The 25,993-nt window shown below is 38.2% G+C and overlaps 1 long non-coding RNA gene across 1 annotated transcript; it reads left to right on the forward strand.

Annotated features, from left to right (window-relative positions):
• Nucleotides 1-25,473, forward strand: LOC143675972 (uncharacterized). The gene is made up of 4 exons (XR_013171727.1): nucleotides 1-55; nucleotides 21,973-22,120; nucleotides 23,690-23,846; nucleotides 25,428-25,473. It is a non-coding gene; the product is annotated as an uncharacterized LOC143675972 (long non-coding RNA).
• Nucleotides 25,474-25,993: the final 520 nt, after the last annotated feature.

Below are 25,993 nucleotides of genomic sequence, written 5' to 3' on the forward strand. Positions count from 1 at the left end.
GGAGTGCAACGAGAGGAAGGAGTGACCGGCACGTTCCCCACCCCCCATCCCCCAGGTAAATTAATAGGTTAACATTCGCTTTTTACATTTTTCCATAAATTTTGAGGAAATTATTCTTGGACATAGAATAATTTGCAAGAGAGACCTTTATGGATTTATCCTGATATAAGGTTATAAAACCTGTACATAAGGAATTTCTTGCCACTTTCCCTCCTTTTCCGAAAAGAGATTTACCTGTAGGATAGGGTTGCAGCTGACTGTTCCAGTCATTGGCCGACACTGGCCCTCCTCCAGGCGATGCTGTGGCCAGACAGTATTGCAGTAGAAAATAAGCTTTCTCGTTTTTAGCTCTGTGGTGGGAAGATTCTCCCAGTTTTGTAGCAGGCAGCCCAAAGGACTGAATACTGGACGCACTGCCCATTTCCGAGGAAGAGAGAAAAGAGGCAAAAAGAGATTTCCTTACTGGTGCCCAGTCCCGGGTCCCTGGCCTGCTGTTCTGAGCGCTGATCCCGCAGTGCTGTGGGCTCAGGTCCTCTATCTCCAGGCATCCCCAGGGTCCTCGAGGACTCAGGGGACGGATGGCCATCTCCACGCTGTTGAGCCAACCTGTTCGTCTTCCTGGACGTCTTTGTGCTCTTAACTTACTGCCTGAGAGAATGGAAAGGATTTGCCACAAACAAACTCTAGGGAGGGAACCTCCCTGGGTGTTACTGGAACAGGCTAAAGGGAAGGAAGCTGTGACAAAGATATAGGGCTCCGCCTAAGGAGGAATGCCCTGGGAAAGGCCAGTCACACAATAAAATGTGACTTAGTACACTTTTTAGGCAATCCACAGTGTGGGATATGTGATAGAACAAGGCCAGGAGTGAGGCTTCCTCCATCCCTTGCAGCACAGATCTTTTCCAACAAAAGGACCACACCCCTGATAGCCTATAGTCCCCAGTCAATGGTTTCCTCCTGCACCTAGCGACACCCTCAGAAGGGCTAAGAGCAAAATGCACAGGGACTCAAGATATAATAGCAGATTAAGAGATGGAAAGACCCAGAGAGAAAAAGTGAGAGGGCAGTCATTGGGGCAATACCTTGAGTGAGTAGAAAGCAAGAGGGCCTGTGTGCTCGTTTAGAGGCAAACGGGAGTTACTAGCTTTTTACAGGCCCATCTAACTCCAATCAAGAATTTTGCTTATCCTGCAAACCTCACTTGTGGCTTTCAGAGGGAGACATTCCCATTGGGATGGACCCAGTTTCTCTGGGCCTTAACCAGAGGTGACTCCCTAGGATGTCAAAGACAACACCTTGTTTGGAACAAGAGTCCTTAGCCCAAAATTCTGTGTTAGAAAAGATGGAATATCTTAGAAGGCATTGAAAGCCAGACAGAGGAGAAAAAGGGAGATTCTCATGGAGGAAGGGGAGAGGACCTCTGTGAAAAAACTCACCAGGTGGGGCGGTACAATGGTGTCTCAGTGGCAGAATTCTCACCTGCCATGCCAGAGACCCAGGTTCAATTCCTGTAGCCTGCTCATGCAAAAAAAAAAAAAAAGTTTCGCTAGGAAGAAGAGAGAGATGGCGATATGATTCAGCTCCCATTGGGCTCCTGCTCGACATGGCGAAAAGCCCCCAGTCAGGTCCCAAAGGGCAGTATTACCTGCCAGCCTGAGTCTCCTTGGATCTACATGGCATGGAGACTCAAGTTAGACTTTTGTTCAGGTAACTTATAACTTTTCTGCTTATACAGCTCAAACAAGAATTTAGTACAATGCCCATCTATTTTACTTTTAGGTGCCCCATGATCTACTAGCTAAGGCCATAGGTGTCTACGAGTAAGAGCATTTTGACTGCTGCTTTGAGTTTGCTGTCCATTATAATAGCCACGCCCACCTTGTCTTTGGTTATTAAGTGCTGCCACGTGGCTTCTGCCAACTTGGGATTGGGTCATCCCCATTGTGTTTAAGGAGTCCAGTCAGTGACAGCAGTTCCCACAGTAATATCTGGCCTACAGAGAAGGGTGACTAGAGAGTTTTTCAGGGATGATGAAGCTGGTCTTACAAATTTATTCCTCCCAGTCCTGGTGAAAGGTGTATCCTCTGGCATTCCTGGGGTATGCGAGTAGGTCTTCCATGATAGATCCACTCTAACACTCCATCTCTCTAAGCCTCTGGATCCCCTCATCTATATTATACCAGGGCAGTTCTGGCATTTCAACCTCAGGTAACGTTGGCCACTTTTGATCCATGTTTCAACCATCCCGACAACCTGTAAACACCCTTTCTAACACTTCAAACTGCAACATTGAATCCAGAATTTCTGCATAGTGGACCCATGTCAACAAATTCAGCCTGATTCAGCTTCATTCCTTCCACCATTATCCCATGCCCTTGATATCCATTCCCACACATAGCTCCCTGATATCTATCTATATAAATTGGAAAACTCACGCAGTTCTTTTGGAATTTAGCATCCCTCCTCATGGGTCACACTCTGTCCCTCACCTTTCAGAGTCTGTTAGGACTTTAGTGTAGTTATAGGCTAGAAGAACAGAGCAGTCATAGGGGTGGGTCATGAAAAGAATTACAAGTATCTTTCAAGCCAGTTACTTCAGGGCATTCTTTTGCAGTTTCATCTGGTGAAACAGTATTAATCTCTCCAGACAGAGGAGTGAGGGCTGTTTCCTCAGGGGAGGTGGTTACAGGTTTAGCAGAACTGAAGGATTAATTTCTTCAAGTGGAGGTTGGATGGCACTCTCCTCAGGGCAGACTAGAGATCAGAAAGCTGTTTCCTCATAGCAGGCTGGAGATTGGGCAGCTCTTTTCTTAGGGCAGGTTGGAGGTGGGGTGGCTGTTTCCTCAGGGCAGACCATTACAGGTTTATCTACCAAAGACTCAGCAGAGGGGATCAAGGGTAGTTCAGTGGTAGAATATTTGCCTGCATGCCGGACACCCGGGTTTGATTACTGGGCCATGCACTTCCCAAAAACAAACAAGCAAGCAAAGAAAGAAAGAAAGAAAAACAAACAAACAAAAATTCAACAAATGGAGCTGCAATAATGGGATACTCACATGGAAAAAGAATGAAATGTGACCTCGGGCGTATAGCATACAAAAAAAAGACTCAGCAGAATCTAGGGTTTCAATGTCCCCCACTGCCATCATTTTCAACCCATATGTCCTTATCCCAACTTTCAAGATTCCATTGCTTTCCAATCAATGCCTTCACTTTAATAGCAGACACCCTGCAAGAATTTAGTTTACTTTGTAAATCTGCTACTTGCACATGAGACTCTGGGCCTGGTTTTTAGAGATCTCAAATCTGTGGCCACAGAAAATATGATTTTCTTTCAGGGCACAAATGAAAATTTTTACATCTTTCATATGACATTTAAGCTGCAAATATGAGGCCTTCAGCTCATCCTGTACTTTTTTTTGGGGGGGGGGGGGTGCAGTTTGCATAGTCTGGGAATCGAACCCAGGTCTCCCATCTGGAAGGCAAGCATTCTACCACTGCACCACCCATGCATCCTGTCCTGTTCTTTTATAACTGTCTCCAACATATCTAGGAACAACCAGCCAACATCATTATAAAAATTATTACTTTTAACTCCACAAAACTCTGTTAAGGTGTCAAAAATTGTCACTCAGTGTCATGCCTCATGTAAGCATGCAGTGGAATCAAATGGAGATATTTTGTGTAATTCTATTGCCAAATTATGCCATGGACTTTCAGTGCTAGCATGGTTATTGGAAATAGAGTCATTAGTGCCTTTGAGTCTAATCAGAGTAGAAAACCAATTGCAAAAACTCATTTTTAAGACTCTGTTTCTCAAGAACTACTCCTAGTACCAAAGCTGCAGTTGTCAGGGTTTTCTAGGGAAACAGAACCAACAAAGGATGTCTGAAAATACGAGGGCAGATCGCAAGCTGGTAACTGCAATAAAGGTCTTTGATGAATTCCCCAGGAAAGGCTGGCTGGCTGAAGTGGAGAGAGATTCTCTCTACTGATTTCTCCTTTAAAGCTTTCATCTGATTAGATTAAATATCTCTCATTGGGGAAGACGCTCCCCTTGACTGACTGAAGATGTAATCAGCCGTTAATGTAGTCAATGTACTGATGATTTAAGCCCATGAAATGCCCTGGCAGCAACAGATAGGCCAGTGTTTGCTTGACCAGACAATTGGGCACCATCACCTGGCCAAGTTGACACATGAACCTAACTATCACAGATGGTGAAGTCAGAGGTGTGAGGAGCTGGCCATCACCATTTCAGAAGAAAGGGAGCAGAAAGCCAAATAACAGGGAAGAAAGAGAAAATGAACAAGACAGGAAAATCAGGAAGAAGTGAAATGAAGGCAAATGTAGAAAGCAGGGAGATCATTTAGAAACAGAAAACTTAAGAGATTTTATAGGCACCAGATGGCAGTGGCCTCTTTATTCATTCAAGTACTACTGAACTTATCTGTTGCAAAGCCTATGAGAAAAATATATCATGTGCTATTTAGCACCTGTACTTCAACCAGCAGCTAGATAGAAAAATGAACTGAGATACCATAGGAAAAAGTAAAAATTGGGTTGAGTTAGCCTATAGGTATAATGATATATCCATACAGTGGAATACTACACAGTCTTTCCATATGTGGTAATAGAACCTCTCCAAGACACATGAAGTGATAAGATGAAGAACAGAATTTATGGCAGTCTTTCAATTGGGTAATAAAACAAGAGAGTAGAGCTATGGGAGAGAGACACACATATTTATAGGCAGATATATCTATCTATTCCATACTTACAGTTTGGAAAGATGTGAGAAACTAATTCTTAGCTCAGTTGCCCCTGGGGAAGAGAACTATGCCTACCCTTTTATGCAGTTTTAATTTTTTATCATGTGAATGTCTTATTTTTCTATAATTACTAATTAATCATAACTTAAAGGCTCTGCTTTGGGGGCTCTGTGTGTTTTCCTACAACTCTTACGTCTCTCTCCTGAAGAGTCTTGGTTACCTCTCTACCTAAAGAACTTTGGTGAAGAACTCATCCTTTTTTTTTTTTTTTATGGTTCCATATTTACCTTTAATGTAAGCACTGTCAACAGTTTCGGGGCTCTTTTTTCATCAGTTGCTTGGCCCCACTTTGCCAGGTGGCAGACTCCACTTTCCTGCTGACACTTAGGCCATTTAGATAGCCCCAGATGTGATGATCAGGGCTACCCCTCAGAAAATCTATGAATAAGAAATTGCTTCCTAACTCTCCTTTTCTGGGTCCTTTCTTTCAACTGTGTCCACATTCCCTCTCTCGGCAATATCCAGTGCTCCCCTGCTATCCCACCATCCCTCAGTCCTCATCCTTCCCCTATAATCCAATTCCTCTCTCAGGCACCAAGACAAGACCTCTCTCTTCCTTACCTAATGCCCTTAAAGTGGACCCATTCCTTGCCTGTTTTCCTCAAGTTCTTGTGAAGGGAACTGATGACTGAATGGATAAGTTTATGCCAAGGTGTTAGTGGCAACCAGTGGCTCAAGGCATCCGTCCTTTTATTGGCATCTCCCAGGTCAGGCAACTCCATCTATACAAGCCTATGCCAAGTGGGTCACCATCAATCTTTCCACCCAGCCGTCATCACAAACTCCAGCCTTCCTCACTCCACTCTACCCTTACTAGGGCTACAAAAGCTGCCTTTCATCTTGACCCCATCTTCCCCCCAAAACCTTCAATTACCCTCCCATTTCTTACCCACCCACCAATCCACCCAAGTGTAAACTCTAACTTGGTATGATACCTTCCAAATATAACTGGAATCCTAACCTTCCCTTCATTCCCTAGTCCAGCCACCATCCACTCTCACTTGAGTAACCGCAATAACCCAATAAGACCTAACAGCTTTCACTGTCTTTAACCTTCTCCTCCACACAACAGCCAGAGTAACCCTTTTAACACATAAGACAGATGATGTCACTCCTCTGCTCAAAATCCTCTATTTTCTATCTCACAAAGAATAAAATCCAACCTACTTCCATGATGTTTCCAATGACTTAGTTATTGCCACAGTAAAGCTGTATAACAAGCCACCCCCAAACTCAGTTATATACACAAGCATTGATTCTCTCACTCACAGGTCTGCTCAGTGACAGTGGTTGGGTGATCAAGGCTTGACTCCACTAGGCAGTTCTGCTTCCAGCTGCAGGGTGACTCTGCTTAGGCTCAGGTCTCTGCATTTGTGTCCTTGAGGCACCCAGGCTGAAGGCAGCAGCTACACGGTCAGATTGGAATACAAAGTGAACTCAAACACATTTCAACCTTCTGCACGCATCATGTTTGCTGACATCCCCTTGGCCAAAGCAAGTCATGTGACCAAGCCCCAAATTAATGGGAGACAAAGTACTCTGTCCATGGGGGCAAGGAAAGGGAAGTATTTGTTAAATAAGCCACATGGTGGAAAAGGCCCTATATGACCTGGCCCTTGCTTCCTCCCTAACATTATCCTCCCCACTTCTCCCTCACTCTCTTCAACCATACTGGTCCCCTTGTGTGCTGGTTTGAATCTGTTGTGTACCCCAGAAAAGCCATGTCCTTTAATCCTCATTCAATGTTGCTAGGTGGGAGCTTTTTTATTTTTTCCATGGAGATGAGACCCATACAGTTGTGGGTGATAACTTTTGATTAAATGGTTTCCATGGAGATGTGTCTCCACCCATTCAAGGTGGGGTTGTTTACTGGAGTCTTTAAGAGGGAACCATTTTGGATAAAGCTTTAGAGCCATGAGAGCCGCTAGAACCCACATAGGCAACAGAACGGGCAGAGCCCCGGGGAAGCCACTGAAGAGAAGGCTAGCAGATCTCACCATGTGCCTTTCCAGCTGAGAGAGAAACCCTGAACGTCATCTGCCTTCTTGAACCAAAGTATCTTTCCCTGGATGCCTTAGATTGGACATTTTGCTTTAATTTGGACATTTTCATGGCCTTAGAACTGTAAACTTGCAACTTAATAAATTCCCCTTTTTAAAAGCTATTCTGTTTCTGGTATATTGCATTCTGGCAGCTTGCAAACTAAAACGCCTTGTAATCCTCCAACATGCCAAACACACCCTTAGATCCTTTGTCTATGCTCTTCTTCTCCTAAATATTTATCTCCACATGGCTTACACCCCCGCTTCCTTCAGATCTCTTTTCAAATGCCAACTTTCCAAAGAAATTCTCCTTAACGCCTTACAATGAAAAACCAACACTGTTCTTGTCACTCCCTTGCCCCCTCTCCTGCCTTACACTTCTCCATAGCATGTCTTATCACTTCAAACATTATATAGCTACTCTCTACTGGTTAGAGGCCCTTCCCTGAGCTGCAGGGTGTATGGTAGAAGGGGTTTCATCTGTTTGGTTCATTCTTATATCCACAGATAACAGAACAGTGCCTAAAATACAGTAGATATTACATATTTGTTGGTCTATGCCACCAACCTGACCATCCTCATCTCTTGCAGGCTGCCATGGCTCCAGCCACCTCAGACCCTCCTCCACCCCAGATTCACTGTGTCCTCCCTACTTTATTATGTAGTTCCTCTGCCTGGGCCTCTCTCCTCCAGCTATGGAAAACTTACCCATTCTCCAAGGCTAGCTCCAGTGCCACCTCCCTACACAGCCTCACTTTCACTTGTACTACATTTAATCACGCTCTCTTTTGATGTAATAGATGTTTAAATAAACATGTAGAATTTATTTATTACATGTACATATTTGCAGTGTGTCCTCTCCCAAGCTGTTGTTCTCTGCCACATACAGTATGTGATTACAAATGATTACAGTATTTCAAAAACATTTTTGCACCTTTCTTCCAAAAGTATATTTAGAGACCAAAACTTTAATGGGAAGAGCCCTTGAATCAAGTCCAGAAAACCTGAGGTTCTTTTAACCTTGCTTTATTGCAATATATAATACAGTTCATAAAAGTTCATAAAACATAAATGTAGGTTCAATAAATCATTATAAAGCCAACATCCACATATCCACTACCCCCTTCTAGAAATTAACATAGGGAAAACCCCAAACTCCCCAAGCACATATATAGTGCCCCTTCCTGACCTCAGTCCCTCCCTCCCAGCAGAGGTAACAATTATCTTTGCATCTAGGGTAATCATTCTCTTGCTTTTTTTTTTAAACCAAATTTTATGGAGTCATATTTTTATACAACAAAATACACCACTTTTATAAGAACATTTCCGTCACCTCAAAAAGCCCCTTGTGATTTGTATTAGGTTTCTCTAGGGAAACAGAACCAACAAGAGATATCTGTAAATATGAGGTTTTATAAAAGTGTCTCACACAACTGTGGGAATAGATGAGTCCAAATTCTGTAAGGCAGGCTACAAGTTGACAGCTGCAGTAAAGGAATGAATCCCCAGGAGTGGCTGGCTGGCTGAAGTAGAGATGAAAGCTCTCTTCTGATTGCTGAAATCAACTGGGTTAAATCCAGTTGATTGGATTCTCTCATTGTGGAAGACCACTTCCCTTAGTTGATCATATATGTAATCAGCCATAGAAGCAATGAACTGACTGATGATTTAAATCCATGAAATATCCTTATAGCAACTGATAGGCTAGTGCTTAACTGCCAGACTACTGGGCACCATCACCTGGCCAAGTTGACACATGAACCCAAACATCACAGTTCACCGCTTGTCGACTTGGCCGCTATACACATCACCTTAAATCATACTTAATTTCCAAATAGATGCAATATCAGACATATTTCTTGCCTAACAGTACTCAACTGTCCTGCATACAACCAGAAACACACTAAATCTCTCCAGAATAGTATGCAAGTCCTTGGGTAACATTCACTATTAAACTTGATATAACTTAAATTCTATGACATGAGCAATACAACTATGCCATATAATGAGGGGATAAGATAGAGAAAGAAACAAGGTATTTGCCCTATGTACAAATACAAATATTCTCATAACAAAGCAAGGAAGAAATATTCATACCATTGCAGTCCCGTTTCTGCTCATGTGGTCATAGTTCATATTTATCATTAACTTCTATCTTCCCTTTACACTCAGCAAGCACTTCAGCTGGTCATATTTTTTTTTGCCTGGTGGGGTGACCCAAACCTTCATTCTTAAAGTTTTCTGGGCCTCTGGTAGTTCTGCCCGGATTGGGTTCTTGCAGTGTTCCATTGACTTTAATCTCTGGCTCGTAGACTCTATGCTTCGTGGTGCTGCAACATTCTCTGCTGTCTCGAATCTCCCTCTTCCCCAAAATGTTTCCACTTTTATAGGACTTCAGAAGCTAATCAAGACCCACCCAAATGGGTGGAGACATGTCATCACCTAATCCAGTTTAACATTCACTCTTGATTGGGTTACATCTCCAGGGAGATGATCTAATTGCAGATTCAAACATACAGTACTGAGTAGGGATTATTCTGCCATTATGAAATGGGATTTAGATTTAAACATGGCTTTTCTAGGGGACATACATCCTTTCAAATCAGCATACATAGTGAAGATGTTTTGTATGATTTCAATGTTTTTTAATGTGTTGAGACTTGTTTTGTAATCTAACATATGGACTATCCTGGAGAATGATATATGTGCACTTCAGAAGAATGTGTATTCGGCTCCTGTTGGGTGCAGCTTTCTATTTATGTCTGTTAGGTCTAGTTGTTTTATAGTATTGTTAAAGTCTTGTGCTTCCTTATTGCTCTCATGTCTCAATATTCTGTCCATTACTGAAAGTGGAAGAAAAAACTGTTATTGTAGAATTGCCTATTTTTAATTTGTCAATGTTTGCTTTATGCATTTTGGGGCTCTGTTTTTAGGTATATATATATATGTTTATAATTGTTATTTCATCCTGATTATTTGCCCTATTTGTCAATATATGTCATTCTTTGTCTCTTTAATAAAAGTATTTGACTTAAAGTCTATTTTGACTTAATTAGTATAACCATTGCAGCTCTGTTTTGCTTACTATTTGCATGGAACATTTTTTTTTATGCTGTATGGTGGAGTCACATATCATCCTTTTTGCATGGAGTATCTTTTTATCCATCCTTTCAGTGTTACCTTATTTGTGTCTTTATATCCAAGGTGAATTTCCTGTAAAAATCACGTAGTTGTATCATTCTTTTGATAAAAACCATTTTGGTAATCTCTGCCATTTGATTGGATAATTTAATCATTTACATTTAAATTATAATTATTATTAAGGTAGGATTTACTTCTGCCATTTTGCCTTTTTTGTATTTGTATGCCATTTTTCCCCTCATTTGCTCCATTCCTGCCTTCTTTTGTGTTTAGTGTATCTTTTGTAGTGAATCATTTTGATTACCTTTTCATTTCCTTTTCCATGTATTTTTAAGGTATTTTCTTTGTGGTTACCATGGGGCTTAAATTTATCCTAAATTGATGACAAACTAGTTTGAATTAATACTAGTTTAACTTCAATAGCATACACAATCTTTGCTCCTATGCACCCCACCCCATTCCCCCTTATGTTCTTCTCGTGGGCCATATTTTCTTGTTGGTTTGTGGGTGAGTGATTTTTTTTTTCATTTAAATCTGGACATTGAATATTTTAATGTATTAACTCTGAAGTCAGATTTTCCCATTTCCCAGAGGTTTTTTCTTTTTTTCTTATTATTGAAGGCTGTAGTAGTCTCTGTGTTTTGTGATGTTTTTTGCAAACTATTTGTAGTGGTTTGAAGCTGTATATGCCCAAGAAAAACATGTTCTTAAATCTAATCCATTTTTTTTATTATTAATTAAAAAAAAGAAAAGAAATTAACACATTTAGAAATCATTCCATTCTACATATGCACTCAGTAATTCTTAGTATCATCACATAGATGTATGATCATCATTTCTTAGTACATTTGCATCGATTTAGGAAAAGAACTAGGAAAAAAGCAGAAAAAGATATAGAATGTTAATAGAGAGAAGAAAATTAAAATAATAATAATAATAAAAAATATATATATATAAAAGGAAAAAGAAAAAACAAAAACAAAAGATACAAACAAACAAACAAACAAAAAACTACAGTTCAGGTGCAGCTTCATTCAGTGTTTTGACATAGTTACATTACAGTTAGGTATTATTCTGCTGTCCATTTTTGAGTTTTTGTATCTAGTCCTGTTGCACAGTCTGTATCCCATCAGCTCCAATTACCCATTATCTTACCCTGTTTCTAACTCCTGCTGGTCTCTGTTACCAATGATATCTTCCAAGTTGATTCTCAAATGTCGGTTCACATCAGTGGGACCATACAGTATTTGTCCTTTAGTTTTTGGCTAGACTTACTCAGCATAATGTTCTCTAGGTCCATCCATGTTATTACATGCTTCATAAGTTTAGTCTGTCTTAAAGCTGCATAATATTCTATCGTAGGTATACACCACAGTTTGTTTAGCCACTCGTCTGTTGATGGACATTTTGGCTGTTTCCATCTCTTTGCAATTGTAAATAACGCTGCTATAAACATTGGTGTGCAAATGTCCGTTTGTGTCTTTGCCCTTAAGTCCTTTGAGTAGATACCTAGCAGTGGTATTGCTGGGTTGTAATCCATTCTGCCAGTCTATGTCTTTTGATTGGGGAATTCAGTCCATTAACTTTTAGTGTTATTACTGTTTGGATAATATTTTCCTCTACCATTTTGCCTTTTGTATTATATATATCATATCTGATTTTCCTTCTTTCTACACTTTACTCCATACCTCTCTCTTCTGTCTTTTCGTATCTGACTCTAGTGCTCCCTTTAGTATTTCTTGCAGAGCTGGTCTCTTGGTCACAAATTCTCTCAGTGACTTTTTGTCTATAAATGTTTTAATTTCTCCTTCATTTTTGAAGGACAACTTTGCTGGATATAGAAGTCTTGGTTGGCAGTTTTTCTCTTTTAGTAATTTAAATATATCATCCCACTGTCTTCTAGCTTCCATGGTTTCTGCTGAGAAATCTACACATAGTCTTATTGGGTTTCCCTTGTATGTGACAGATTGTTTTTCTCTTGCTGCTTTCAAGATCCTCTCTTTCTCTTTGACCTCTGACATTCTAACTAGTAAGTGTCTTGGAGAACACCTATTTGGGTCTATTCTCTTTGGGGTGTGCTGCACTTCTTGGATCTGTAATTTTAGGTCTTTCATAAGAGTTCGGAAATTTTCAGTGATAATTTCTTCCATTAGTTTTTCTCCTCCTTTTCCCTTCTCTTCTCCTTCTGGGACACCCACAACACGTATATTTGTGCGCTTCATATTGTCCTTCAGTTCCCTGATCCCCTGCTCAAGTTCTTCCATTCTTTTCCCTATAGTTTCTGTTTCTTTTTGGAATTCAGATGTTCCATCCTCCAGTTCACTAATTGTAGCTTCTGTCTCTTTGAATCTGCCATTGTAGGTATCCATTGTTTTTTCCATCTTTTCTACTTTGTCCTTCACTCCCATAAGTTCTGTGATTTGTTTTTTCAGATTTTCTATTTCTTCTTTTTGTTCAGCCCATGTCTTCTTCATGTCCTCCCTCAATTTATTGATTTGGTTTTTGAAGAGGTTTTCCATTTCTGTTCATATATTCAGCATTAGTTGTCTCAGCTCCTGTATCTCATTTGAACTATTGGTTTGTTCCTTTGACTGGGCCATATCTGTTATTTTCTGCTGGTGATCCGTTATTTTCTGCTGGTGTCTGGGCATTTGATCAGATTTCCCTAGGTGTGGGACCCGGCTGGTTGAAAGGTTTTTCTGTGAAATCTCTGGGCTCTGTTTTTCTTTCCCTGCCCAGTAGGTGGCGCTTGTCTGTCTGTGGGTCCCACCAGTAAAAGATGCTGTGGCTCCTTTAACTTGTCAATCCGAATCTCGCAGTCGGCCCGGGAAACCGCGCGTGGAGGGGGGGTTGCCGGCCACCGCGGCTTGGGGGAGTGCCGGTCCAAATTGCCCAGCTGGCCCGAGACGCCAAGCGTGGCGGGAGGGCCCCGCTATCCAACATTCCCAGTCGGACCGGGAAGCCACGTGTGTGGAAGGGACCCTGGTCGCCAGCCGCCCCGGCCCAGGAAAGCGTGCGCCCCTCGGGTATCTCACTGCAGCGGATTCTCCCTGCCCATTCAGCCATTCCAGAATGGGGTACGCTGTCTTTTTGGTCTCTGTCGTGGCTCCAGAGGCTGTTTTGTATTGTTTCTGTTTCTTTAGCTGCTGTTCTGGAGGAGGAACTAAGACCCGCGCGTCTTACTAAGCCGCCATCTTCTCCAGAAGTCCTAATCCATTTTTGTGGGTATCAATCCATTGTAAGTAGGGTCTTTTGATGAGGCTGCTTCAGTTAAGGGGTGAGCCACCTCATTCAGAATGGAACTTAATCCTATTACTGGAGTCCTTTATAAACATAATGAAGAGAGAGAAGAGTTCTATGGGAGCAAAAATCTGAAAGCAATAAAACTCTGAAGAGAAGGGAGAGACCAACAGATGCTGCCATGTGCCTTGCCATTGGCAAAAAAGCTGAGGATCACTGGCATCTGGTCATCAGGAAGAAAGCATCACCTTGACAATGCCTTGATTTGGACATATTCCAGAACTCTAACTGCAAGCTAATAAATTCCCATTGTTTGAAGCCAATCCATTTCATGGTATCTACTTTGAGCAGCCTAGGAAACTAAAACACTCTTTAGGCTAAGACTGTATTCAATGGCATGTGTAGTCACTGAAGTTTCTGTTCCTTAAACTGATATTCAGCTAGTATTATGACAGAGATTTCTTGAATGTCAGGAATAACAGAAGGAAGAAGGAGGAGGAGGGTGAGGAGGAGGAGGAGAAGGAGGGTGAAAGAAAAAAAAAAGGAAAGAGAGAGAGAGAGGAAGGAATGGAGGGAGGGAGGGAGGAAGAAAAGAAAAAGAAATACACTCCTTTCTCAGGCTTTGCAGACTGCCTCTGTGCTGGGGTTCTTCATTGCTCAGCCAGCATTGCACTGAGTCTGTTCTAGTTTGCTAGTTGCCAGAATGCCAACACACCAGAGATGGATTGGCTTTTAATAAAAGGGGATTTATTTTGTTGGTTCTTCAGAGGAAAGGCAGCCAACTTTCCACTGAGGTTCTTTCTTACGTGGAAGGCACAGGATGGTCTCTGCTGGTCTTCTCTCCAGGCCCCTGGGTTCCAACAACTTGCCTCTGGGTGACTTCTTTCTGCATCTCCAAAGGCCTGGGCTGAGCTGCAAGTTCTGAGATGAGGAATGCCGAGCTGCTTAGCTTTGCTACATTGCGATCTCTCATTTAAGCACCAGCCAATTAAGTCAAACGTCACTCATTACAGCAGACACGCCTTCTAGCTGACTGCAGATGTAATTGGCAACAGATGAGGTTCACGTACCATTGGTTTATGTCCGCAGCAACAAGACTAGGTATGCTCACCTGGCCAAGTTGACAACTGAATCTAACTAACACAGAGTCTAAAGGGTATCTCATGGTGAAAGTTCAGGGTCCTCTCAGGTCTTTCTGAGCATGTATCTTGCCTAGGGTTATGCACACGGCCTTATAAATTTCCTTATGTACATAGGTAGTCCTAGTGCCCCACTTTCCCCAGAAAATTCTCCACACTTTCCTCCTGAGCCCTAGGGACTCTGTTGTATGCCTTAATACATAATCTTCTGCCCCAGATGCCCCGTGTTTGATTGTTTTATCAGCCATGTCTGACAATTCTCCATCTAGAGTGAATTCTAAGACAGGCAAGACCCAGAAAAATATCTTGGGTCAGTGCCTTGGGCTATCACCAGACATGTTAGAACTGACATAAATGTACCCCAACCTGTGAGTAAGGTGGCTCTGTTCTCTCCGGACCCAGACAGGGCCCCACATTGGGAGCAAGAGCTGCCACCGTGCTGAACCAGGAAGTAGAAGGGGAAGGGCTAGTAAAAGCCACAGGAGGCTTTCCTACTGTAGAGTTGCCCTTTTCTCAATTCAGTGTTCGTTTGGTTGTTTTATATTTTTTACTGTTTTCTAGTGTTCTGAGAAAGTTGGTTTTGACAGTCTGCTTGGTTTTTTTTTTTGTTTCTGTGGTGGTAGTGGTGCCGGGGATGGAATTTTGGAATGTCTTACTTAGCCATTTTTCCCTTTCCATTTTTTAGTGGTGTTTTTCAAAAAGCAGAAAATTTTGATTTTCATGAAAGCCAACTTATCAATTTTTTTCTTTTATGGTTCATGATTTTCAATGTCCTATGTATTCCTTCATATTTGGCATATTTTATTTATCATTATGCTTAAGATTCATTCACTTATTCCTTGTAACTGTAGTTCTTTCATTTTCATTGGTGTACAAATTTCCTTTCTATATATGAATCACAAATTATCTATTCATTTTATTGTTGATGACATGTGGGTGGTTTTGGCTATTACAGATACAGCTATGAACATTTTTGTACATGTATCCTGGGCATATGTGTATGCATTTAGGTTTATAACTAGAATTGCTGGGTGATAGGATATGTATAACTTTAATTGTACTAGATAATATCGAGAAGTTTACAAAAGTAAATGAACTAATTTACCTCCCATCAGCAGTTTAAGAGCCCCAGTTGTATCATATTCTCACCCATACTCTATATTTTCAATCTTTTTCATTTTTACTGACCTGGTGGGTACCTAGTGGTCATTATATTTAGCCTTCCTTTTCTAATATATGTAATTTAATTAAGGCCATAAGTTTTCTTCTAAATACTTCTTCAGCTGCATCTAATGATTTTTAAGACATTTTATCAAAAAAATTTTAATATATTCAAAAGTGGAGAGATAGTATAATAAACCACTATGTATTCATTATCCAATTTCAATCATTATCAGCTCACTGCTAATCTTATTTCATTTATAATAGACTTGGATTATTTTAAAGCAAATTCTAGATAGCATATCCTTTCATCTATACATATTTCAGTATTTAAGTTAAGAAGAAAATGACCCTTTAAAAACATAAATACAATACCATTACATCACACTTTAAAATAATAAATAATTAATCCTCAATATCAGTAAATATGTATTGTTCACATTTCCTTGTATCGTAAAAAAATAAGTTTTCTTAGAATCAGATCTAAACAAAATCCAAGTTACATTTTGAAGTGCTTTATATCATTTATAAGCTCTCCTCTTCTGTCTTTTTATTTTCCTAGCAATTTGTCTATTGAGCAAATTGGGTCATTTGTCCTGTAAAGTTTCTCACATTCTTGATTTTGATGATTGCATCCCTTTGGTGGTAGTTAACATATTCCTTTGTCTCTTGCATTTCTTGTAAACCGGTAGATTGAGGCTTAGTCAGATTCATGTTTATTTCTGGCAAGAAAAATGTCATAGGTAGCATTACAGGCACATGATGCCCTGGGGGTCTCTTTGTGAGGGGCTAGCAGCATTTTGATGATCTTTGGCTAGACCCAGTATTTCATATGGGTTGAAATATATTTTAGCTTTATTGTTCCTTCATATATTGGATATATAATTTTTTTTTATTAATTAACAGAAAAAAAGAAATTAACCCAACATTTAGAAATCATACCATTCTACATATGCAATCAGTAATTCTTATCATCACATAGATGCATGATCATCATTTCTTAGTACATTTGCATCGGTTTAGAAGAACTAGCAACACAACAGAAAAAGATATAGAATGTTAATATAGAGAAAAGAAATAAAAGTAATAATAATAGTAAAAAAAAAAAAACCTATAGCTCAGATGCAGCTTCATTCAGTGTTTTAACATGATTACTTTACAATTAGGTATTATTGTGCTGTCCATTTTTGAGTTTTTGTATCTAGTCCTGTTGCACAGTCTGTATCCTTCAGCTCCAATTACCCATTATCTTACCCTGTTTCTAACTCCTGCTGGACTCTGTTACCAATGATGGATATATAATTTTTATATGCAGTATTATCATTCTTTTTCTATAATTCATTATAATTCTAATTTATATTTTTCTTTGGTCTGTGATCATTTAAAAGCATATTTCGTATGGGAATTTTTCTATTTGTTTTTGTTATCAATTTCTAGCATAATTGCAGTGGTCAGAAAACTTACTGTGTGTGATAACAATCCTTTGATATTTGCTGAAACATGGTTTATTGTTGAGCATATCACCAATTTTAAAAAATATTACATATTCTTCTATTGTTCATGCCATGTTTTATATGTGGACATTAAGACAATTTTGTTATTCTTGTTCAATTCTTTTATGTCATAGATTTTCAGACTAGTAGTTCTATTGTTTACTTAGAAAAGGTTGTTAAAATCTCCCACTGACAGTAGATTTCTTTATCATTATAGTTCTGCCCATTTTCATTTTATGTATTTTGAAATCATAATAGGTATATATGAATATAGAATTTTTATATCTTACTTATGAACTGAAACTTTTACCGTTATTAAGTAACCCTTTTTATCTTAGTAATCCTTTTTTTTTTATTTTAAATTCTGTTTTTGTCACATATCAATATAGCTATAGTAGTTTTCTTTTGGTTAGTATTTTTCTGGTATAACTTTTTTTTATTTCTTATCTTAAAATTGTTGGTATCCTTATGCTTTTGACATTTCTTTTGTAAACAGCATATAGTAAGGTTTTGTAGTTGCTTTTTATTTCTAACAATCTCTATCTTTAAAATGGAGTCTTTAGTCCATTCACAAATACTTTCATTACTGATATTAAAGTATTGAAGTCTACTTATTGTGAGTTTTTTACTTATTTCACCTGTTCAGATCCTCTCTTTTAGTCCCTTCTTTTGTGTTTTTTTAATCATTCCATTTTCCCCTAATTATTTTGGAATTTATAAACCCTGTTTCTATTCTTTTTTTTTTATTAATTAACGGAAAAAAAAAAGAAATTAACCCAACATTTAGAAATCATACCATTCTACATATGCTATCAGTAATTCTTAACATCATCACATAGATGCATGATCATTGTTTCTTAGTACATTTGCATCGGTTTAGAAGAACTAGCGACACACCAGACAAAGATACAGAATGTTAATATAGAGAAAAGAAATAAAAGTAATAATAATAGTAAAAAACAAAAACAAAAACAAAAAAACAAAAACGAACAAACAATCAAAAACAAACAAACAAACAAACTAAACCTATAGCTCAGATGCAGCTTCATTCAGTGTTTTAACATGATTACTTTACAATTAGGTATTATTGTGCTGTCCATTTTTGAGTTTTTGTATCTAGTCCTGTTGCACAGTCTGTATCTCTTCAGCTCCAATTACCCATTATCTTACCCTGTTTCTACCTCCTGCTGGACTCTGTTACCAATGACATATTCCAAGTTTATTCTCGAATGTCCGTTCACATCAGTGGGACCATACAGTATTTGTCTTTTAGTTTTTGGCTAGACTCACTCAGCATAATGTTCTCTAGGTCCATCCATGTTATTACATGCTTCATAAGTTTATCCTGTCCTAAAGCTGCATAATATTCCATCGTATGTATATACCACAGTTTGTTTAGCCACTCATCTGTTGATGGACATTTTGGCTGTTTCCATCTCTTTGCAATTGTAAATAATGCTGCTATAAACATTGGTGTGCAAATGTCCGTTTGTGTCTTTGCCCTTAAGTCCTTTGAGTAGATTCCCAGCAATGGTATTGTTGGGTCGTATGGCAATTCTATATTCAGCTTTTTGAGGAACCGCCAAACTGCCTTCCACAGTGGTTGCACCATTTGACATTTCCACCAACAGTGGATAAGTGTGCCTCTTTCACCACATCCTTTCCAGCACTTGTCATTTTCTGTTTTGTTGATAATGGCCATTCTGGTGGGTGTGAGATGATATCTCATTGTGGTTTTGATTTGCATTTCTCTAATGGCCAGGGACATTGAGCATCTCTTCATGTGCCTTTTGGCCATTTGTATTTCCTCTTCTGGTGGGTGTCTGTTCAAGTCTTTTTCCCATTTTGTAATTGGGTTGGCTGTCTTTTTGTTGTTGAGTTGAACAATCTCTTTATAAATTCTGGATACTAGACCTTTATCTGATATGTCATTTCCAAATATTATCTCCCATTGCCTGTTTCTATTCTTTTTTGTGGTTACCCTGGAAATTAAACCATACCTCTTTGACTTATCAATGGTTGATGTTAATCAAGACAATGCGAGGATATTAAAATACTTTAGCTCTATTTACTCCATCCCAACACATATGAAATTATCATCTTGTTTTTCAATTGTATATATATACATGTATATATGTATGCATGTGTGTGTATATGTATGTGTGTGCTTATATATAGTCATTTATGTTTACTCACATATTGGTTTAACATTAGAAAAGCAATCAAAATTTTGCTATATTGACAAAAATAGGAAAAAAAGACATATGACTTCTCAATAGATGCAGAAAAAACATGTGATAAAATTCAACATCCATTCATGATAAAAATTCTTAGGAAACTAAGAACGAATGAATGTTCCCTAATCTGACTAAAGGCATACCTATTGTTTTAGTTTCCTAGCTGCTAAAACAAATACCACACAATGGGTTGGCTTAACAACAGAAATTTATTGGCTCATGTTTCAGAAGCTAGAAGGCTCAATTCCTCCCAAAATCGGTATCTTCTCATTGGCTGGTAAATTTGGAGTTCCTTGGCTTTTCTGTCACATCAGAATGCACGTGGCATTATCTTCTCCGTTCTCTTCTGGGTTCTGTTGACTTTCATATTCTTGCTTCTCCCATGTCCTCTCACTGGGGCTTTCTGTAGAAGCCTCTAATATAGGATTAAGACCCTAATTCAGTTAGTCACATCGTAACTAAAAATAACCTCATCAAAATGTCCTAATTATAATGGGTTCGCATCCACAGGAATGGATTAAGAACATGTTTTTCTGGGGTACATAATTCGATCCCCAACACCTGCTCTCACCAGTTTAACTCAGCATTATACTGAAGTCCTAATCCATTGCTGTAAGGCTAGGAAAAATTTAAAGGATATAAGAATTGGAAAGGAAGACATAAAACTCATTTTTGCATGTGATTTGATTATGTAGGTTAAAATACAAAATAATCTATATATAAGTTATTAGAAATACTATGTGAGTTTAACAAGGTTACTAAATACAAGATTAAAACACAAAAATCACCTGTATTTCTGCATACCAGAATTAAAAAGAAAATTAAAACGTTTAAAGTTAACATCTGCAATGGTTTCAGAAACATTAAATAACAAAAAATGAAGGTAACAAAGTGCAGAAAGTCTATGCAGAAATCGATCAAAATCACTAACAGAAATTAAAGATCTAAACAAATGTAGATATAGACCATGTCCAACGAATATAAGAATTCATACAATGCTGTTAAGTATTGATGAATATAACAATACTGTTAAGATGGTAATTTTCCCCAAACTGATTTTTAGGAACAATGCAGTCACTATACAATCCAATAGTTGTTTGTTTGGTTTTTTTTGAGAAATTTGATAAACTAATTCTAAAATGTATATGGGCATGCAAGAGGTCTAGAAGGGTCAATCACTCCTGAAGAAGAAAAACTACTTGGGAGGACTTGCTTCCCTTAATATGAAGACTTCTTAAAAAGTTACAATAATTAAGACAGTATAGACATATAGATCAAAGGAACAGAATAGATAGTCTAGAAATAGACCCATGTGTAAAAAATAGACCCAGTGGAAAAAATAGTTGTCTTTTCTATAGTAGCTCTGGAACTGGGTATCTATATGGGGGGAAAAATGAAACTGGGCCCTAATTCATACCATGAACAAAAATCAATTCCAGATTCATTAAAAATTAAATACATAAGCAAAACAATGAAGCAGTTAAAAATTACAAAGAATATCATTATAATCTCAGGTTAGGGAAAGACTTCTTTATCAGGGCAAAAAAAAAAGCACTATCCATAAAGGAAGAGATTATTTATTTGGACCATACTAACAGTAAGAACCATCAAAAGATACCAATAAAAAACTGAAAAGACAAGTCATATAATAGAGAAGATATGTTACATACAATTAACCCTTATCCAAAATATGCTAAGTACGCATACCAATCAATAAGAAAATGATAATTCAATATTAATATAGACGGTATAGTGATAGTAATAAAGTAATATAGTAATGGCAATGTGGACACTTCTCAAAAAAGAACTTTTAAATAGCCACTGAGCATAGGTATTCAACCATCATTAGCAAACAGGGAAATGCAAAATAAAACCACAAAGAGATTCCACTATACAACCACCAAATAGGAAAAAAATCTAAAGAATTGAAAATATCGAGTATTGAAGAGAATGTGGAATAACAGGAATTCTCATATACTGATGATGGAAGTTAAAAAAAAAAAGAGTATAGCTACTTTGAAAACTATTGACATTATCTAGTACAGTTGCAATTAAACCTACCCTGTCATAGAGCACACATTTAGGATATGCCCAAGAGAAATGTCTGCAGATACGTACCAGGAGACCAACACAGGAATAAACACAGCAGTATTATTTGTAATAGTCAGAAGTGGAAACAACCTAAATATTTGTCAGCTTTGGAATGTACAAATGGATTTTGGTATAGTTATATATAATAGACTATTACACAACAACAAAAATGAGCTACAGAGATGTGCAAACTTCATGAATAAATCTCAGAAATATGTTGAGGGAAGATGCAAAAATGATTGTTACCATTTATATAACATTCAAAACTGACAAAATGAAACAATGGTGTTTCAGAATGCATGCCTATGTGGTAAAAATATAAGGAAAATTTAAGAAAGTATTTGCCACAAAAGTCTGGTGGTGCTTATCTTCGGTGGGGAGGGCAGATTGCCATTAGAAAGAGGCCCTCAGGGTCAGGGTGTCAAACTTCTGGGCTGCTGGCAAGCTTCTATTTTTCATTTGACTTATTTTATAGAGGTGTTCACTTGATATAAACTCGCTAATCTGTATATTTTTTATGGGCTCTTCTGTATATCACAAGTCTTAAAAAGTTTTTTTAAAAGATGTAAAGGTAAAAATGTCCCTCTTATCCTTAGACCATTTTTTTGTTTACATGTGATGCCTGAAACTTGGATTGGAGCTAGCTGAAGACAGGTGATCCACCAAGGAGAGGGGAGAAGAACAATGGAAGGTGAACCACATCAGGGGATCCCCAAAGGAAGCACTCCACAAAGGGAACCTATGGTGGGTGGCTTTGGTCTGTTTTGTTGTGTTTTCCTTCGTAAGTTTATATTTAAGTAAATTTGTTTCTGCTGGATTCTATATTACTCAGTTTTCAGATTTACAACTTTCAGTCAAGAACCCCTTGGGGATGTCAAATTAAAAGTTCTAGTCATTTCTATGAGACTAAGTGTCAATGGCTGAGAGATTCCAAACAGAGTTGAGAGGTTATCCTGGAGGTTATTCTTTTTTTTTTTACATGGGCAGACACCGGGAATCGAACCCGGGTCCTCTGGCATCACAGGCAAGCATTCCTGCCTGCTGAGCCACTGTGGCACGCCCTGGAGGTTATTCTTATGCATTAAGTAGATATCATCTTGTTGTTCAAGATATAATGGAGAGGCTGGAGGGAACTGCCTGAAAATGTAGAGCTGTGTTCCAGTAGCCATGTTTCTTGATGATGATTGAACAATGATACAGCTTTCACAGTGTGACTCTGTGATTGTGAAAACCTTGTGTCTGATGCTCCTTTTATCTACTATCAACAAAAGAGTAGAACATATGGAATAAAAATAAATAATAGAGGGAACAAATGTTAAAATAAATTTCGTTTGAAATACTAGTGGTAAATGAAAGTGAGGGGTAAAGGGTATGGTATGTATAACTTTTTCTTCTCTGTTATTGTTTTATTTCTTTTTCTGTTGTCTTTTTATTTCTTTTTCTAAATTGATACAAATATTCTAAGAAATGATGAATATGCAACTATGTGATGATATTAAGAATTACTGATTATATATGTAGAATGGAATGATATCTTATTGTTTTGTTAGTTGTTAATTTTTTTAATTAATAAAAAACATTGTATCAAAAAGTAAAAGAAGAAATTCATAAAAATAAAATAGAAACAGAAACAAACAAAAAAAAGTTCTTGTCATTTCTAGTTATTTTAGACCTAAAGTTTTTTGATATGTAATTATCCTATTTCGCAAGAGGCTTTAGTAACTCCCTCATTGCTGTCTCCTAGTCACTATATAAATGTCTTCATTTTCTTTGGAAAGAGGACATCAAATCTAACCACTTTGACATAACTAACAACTGCTTTTCTAAAATTCTTTTTAAAAGAAAATTAAATCAATTAATCAATTTTATTAAACATAAGTCAAACAATGAGAACCTGTTCCTTCATAGAGCACAACCTCAGACCTAGTAAAGAAGTTTTATGTATGAATGTTTTTCTTTACTCTGTTCATAAAAGACGCTTAAACTTAGGGCACCAATTAAATTTTTATGTGATAATGTTTAAAGTGTTGGATTCTGGGTCTCAAAAGCTCTTTAAGGCCATTTAAAATAACCCGAGGTGATTCAAATGGCTTGTGTCTTCCACCATTAACCAAATGTCAATTTTGCAATTCATATTAATAGAAATTCCCAGCCATTAGCTAAAACAGCACTGCAGTTCAATACTCTAAACATAGGTGATTAGTTTGTTAGTTCATCCCGCTTCTTTCAGCTTCCTCCTTTGTGAGTGCATAAACTAAAAATGGTCGGTTAAACATAAACACACAGTCAATTTAACCCTCCTGAATTATGCAGGTATGTGGACCCCTCCACTGAAGCCATGCTTCCCAGTGGTTGGAAAGCTGATCTACATGCAGGCAATACAAGACAATGAAAAAGAATGGACCAAACCACATTGGCACAGAGGGAGGCTCTCCAGAAGGAAGACAAAGTTTCTGGCACAGTATGGGAGGTAGGCACTGTGGATACACGCAGCTGGATCCCTGTACCTGTGACCACCCAGGGCCAGGCTGTGAGTCAAGGATCAGATCAGCTGCTGAATAACCCTTCCCAATAATGAGACCCAGGGTGTTGTTTCTAGAGAACAGGGTGAAGTTCTGGCAGGTCACTTTCCTTGGGACTCTGCTGGATATGGATAGGCCCTTGCAAACTCTCAACTAGAACAGAGAGCTCTAGTTGCCAGCAATGGTTTGTTATTTACACCAAACAAGTTGTTTTTTTTTTTTCTGAATAGCTGCTTGTAAAAGTTGATCACAGAAAAGATGGTAAAGCTAGCTGCAGAGAATTCAGAAAGACTATTCTAGTTTTCTACCAAGAAAAAGATTAACATTTAGTTGAAGATGACTGTGTTTTTGGTACCAGAAAGGAAGAGTTTTAAAGAGAAAGTTTTACTTTTTAAAACGTCTTCTAAGGGTGGGCCATGGTGGCTCAGCAGGCAGAGTTCTCACCTGCCTTGCTGGAGACCCGGGTTCGATTCCTGGTGCCTGCTCATGCAAACAATAAATAAATAAATGTCTGTTAAGCCTATCTCAAGACAATGGACAGAATTTAGGGAGTTGAAGGTGGACTTTGTATTGTCTTAGGAAGAAATTTTACTCCCTCCCATTTTTTGGTGTTAAGATGGACCATATTCGTTAAGATTAGCAAAGCACAGAGAAAACTCTATGTATATATTTTTTACACAAATGAAAGACTCATAAAACATCATAAATGCAGTGAGTCTAAAATGTACACATCTCAGATGTACTTTAAGCATAGAGATAAGGGAACTATCAGGACTTAATTGTTGCTTAGTTTTAAATGCTGCAATTGTTAATAGTTTGCTGTGAAGGTATTTGGAAGAATTATAGAACATATTAGGACATTAATTGTATATAGTTTCGTACACCTCTTGGAGTTAAGTTCTGAAGATGTGACTCATCAGTTAAGGAAAATATGGCATTTCCTAAGAAATGGTAATCATTGAAAATAAAATCTGGACATCAGTGCTCTATCCACCCACAGAACCAGAGCAAGGAGATGATGAAATAACAATTTGTTCCCTTAAATAATTGAGGTTACCAATATGGATGTGCTCAAAATAATTGATTATCCAGTTCCATTTTCTCCACAGCTTTAATTGTATTCTGCCCTTGAAATACCGAACTCAGTTCAGTAATCATCAAGCTACATTGAATGGGTGGTTTTTTGTTGTTTTGTTTTTGAAAAAGCAATAGAGCACTACATTTGTTATCAGATACAAGTTTTTTATCTTTAAAAATATTTTCAATTTCTTACTAGACTTTTCCTTGTCCAGTTTCAGCAATCTCATGGCAATTAATGTAATTATGTATAGAATTAAGACCACAATAAGTTGAATGTAACTGAATAAAGAGCAATACTGTATTCTAAATGTTCTTTTTAACTGGGTCATTGTGGTAGTTAGATTTAGATGTCAACTTGGTTAGGTGAAGGTGCCTAGTTCTATTGCTGTGGACATGAGCCAATGGCATGTGAACCTCATCTGATGCTGATTACATCTGCATTCGGCTAGGAGGCATGCCTGCTGCAGCAAATGATGTTTGATTGGGTTGGCTGGTGCTTAAATGAGAGAGCACATCGTAGCACAGCCCAAGCAGCTCAGCATACCTCATCTCAGCACTCGCAGCTTAGCCCAGGCCTTTTGAGATGCAGAAAGGAATCACCCCAGGGAAAGTTGCTGGAACCCAGAGGCCTGGAGAGAAGGCCAACAGAGATCACCCTGTGCCTTTCCACGTAAGAAGGAACCTCAGTTGAAAGTTAGCTGACTTTCCTCTGAAGAACTATACATTAACTAAATAAATCCCCTTTTATTGAAAGCCAATCCATCTCTGGTGTGTTTCACTCCAGCAGTTAACAAACTAGAAGAGTCATGTAACTAATTATACAATAAACATGAACTAAAAAAAAAAACACATCAGCCCAGAGAATGTTTAATGCTTTTCTTTTGATGACTTATATGTGGTTTTCAAAAATGTCTATTTAGTAAGGAGTGAAATAGACTTTTTCCCCCTTGCCAACAAGAATGTATATTTCACATTTAAAAAGTTTTTTCATAATATCCTCAGGAAATAATTCCCT

Source organism: Tamandua tetradactyla, chromosome 3 (genome assembly GCF_023851605.1).
Source record: "Tamandua tetradactyla isolate mTamTet1 chromosome 3, mTamTet1.pri, whole genome shotgun sequence".
Lineage (NCBI taxonomy): Eukaryota > Metazoa > Chordata > Mammalia > Pilosa > Myrmecophagidae > Tamandua > Tamandua tetradactyla.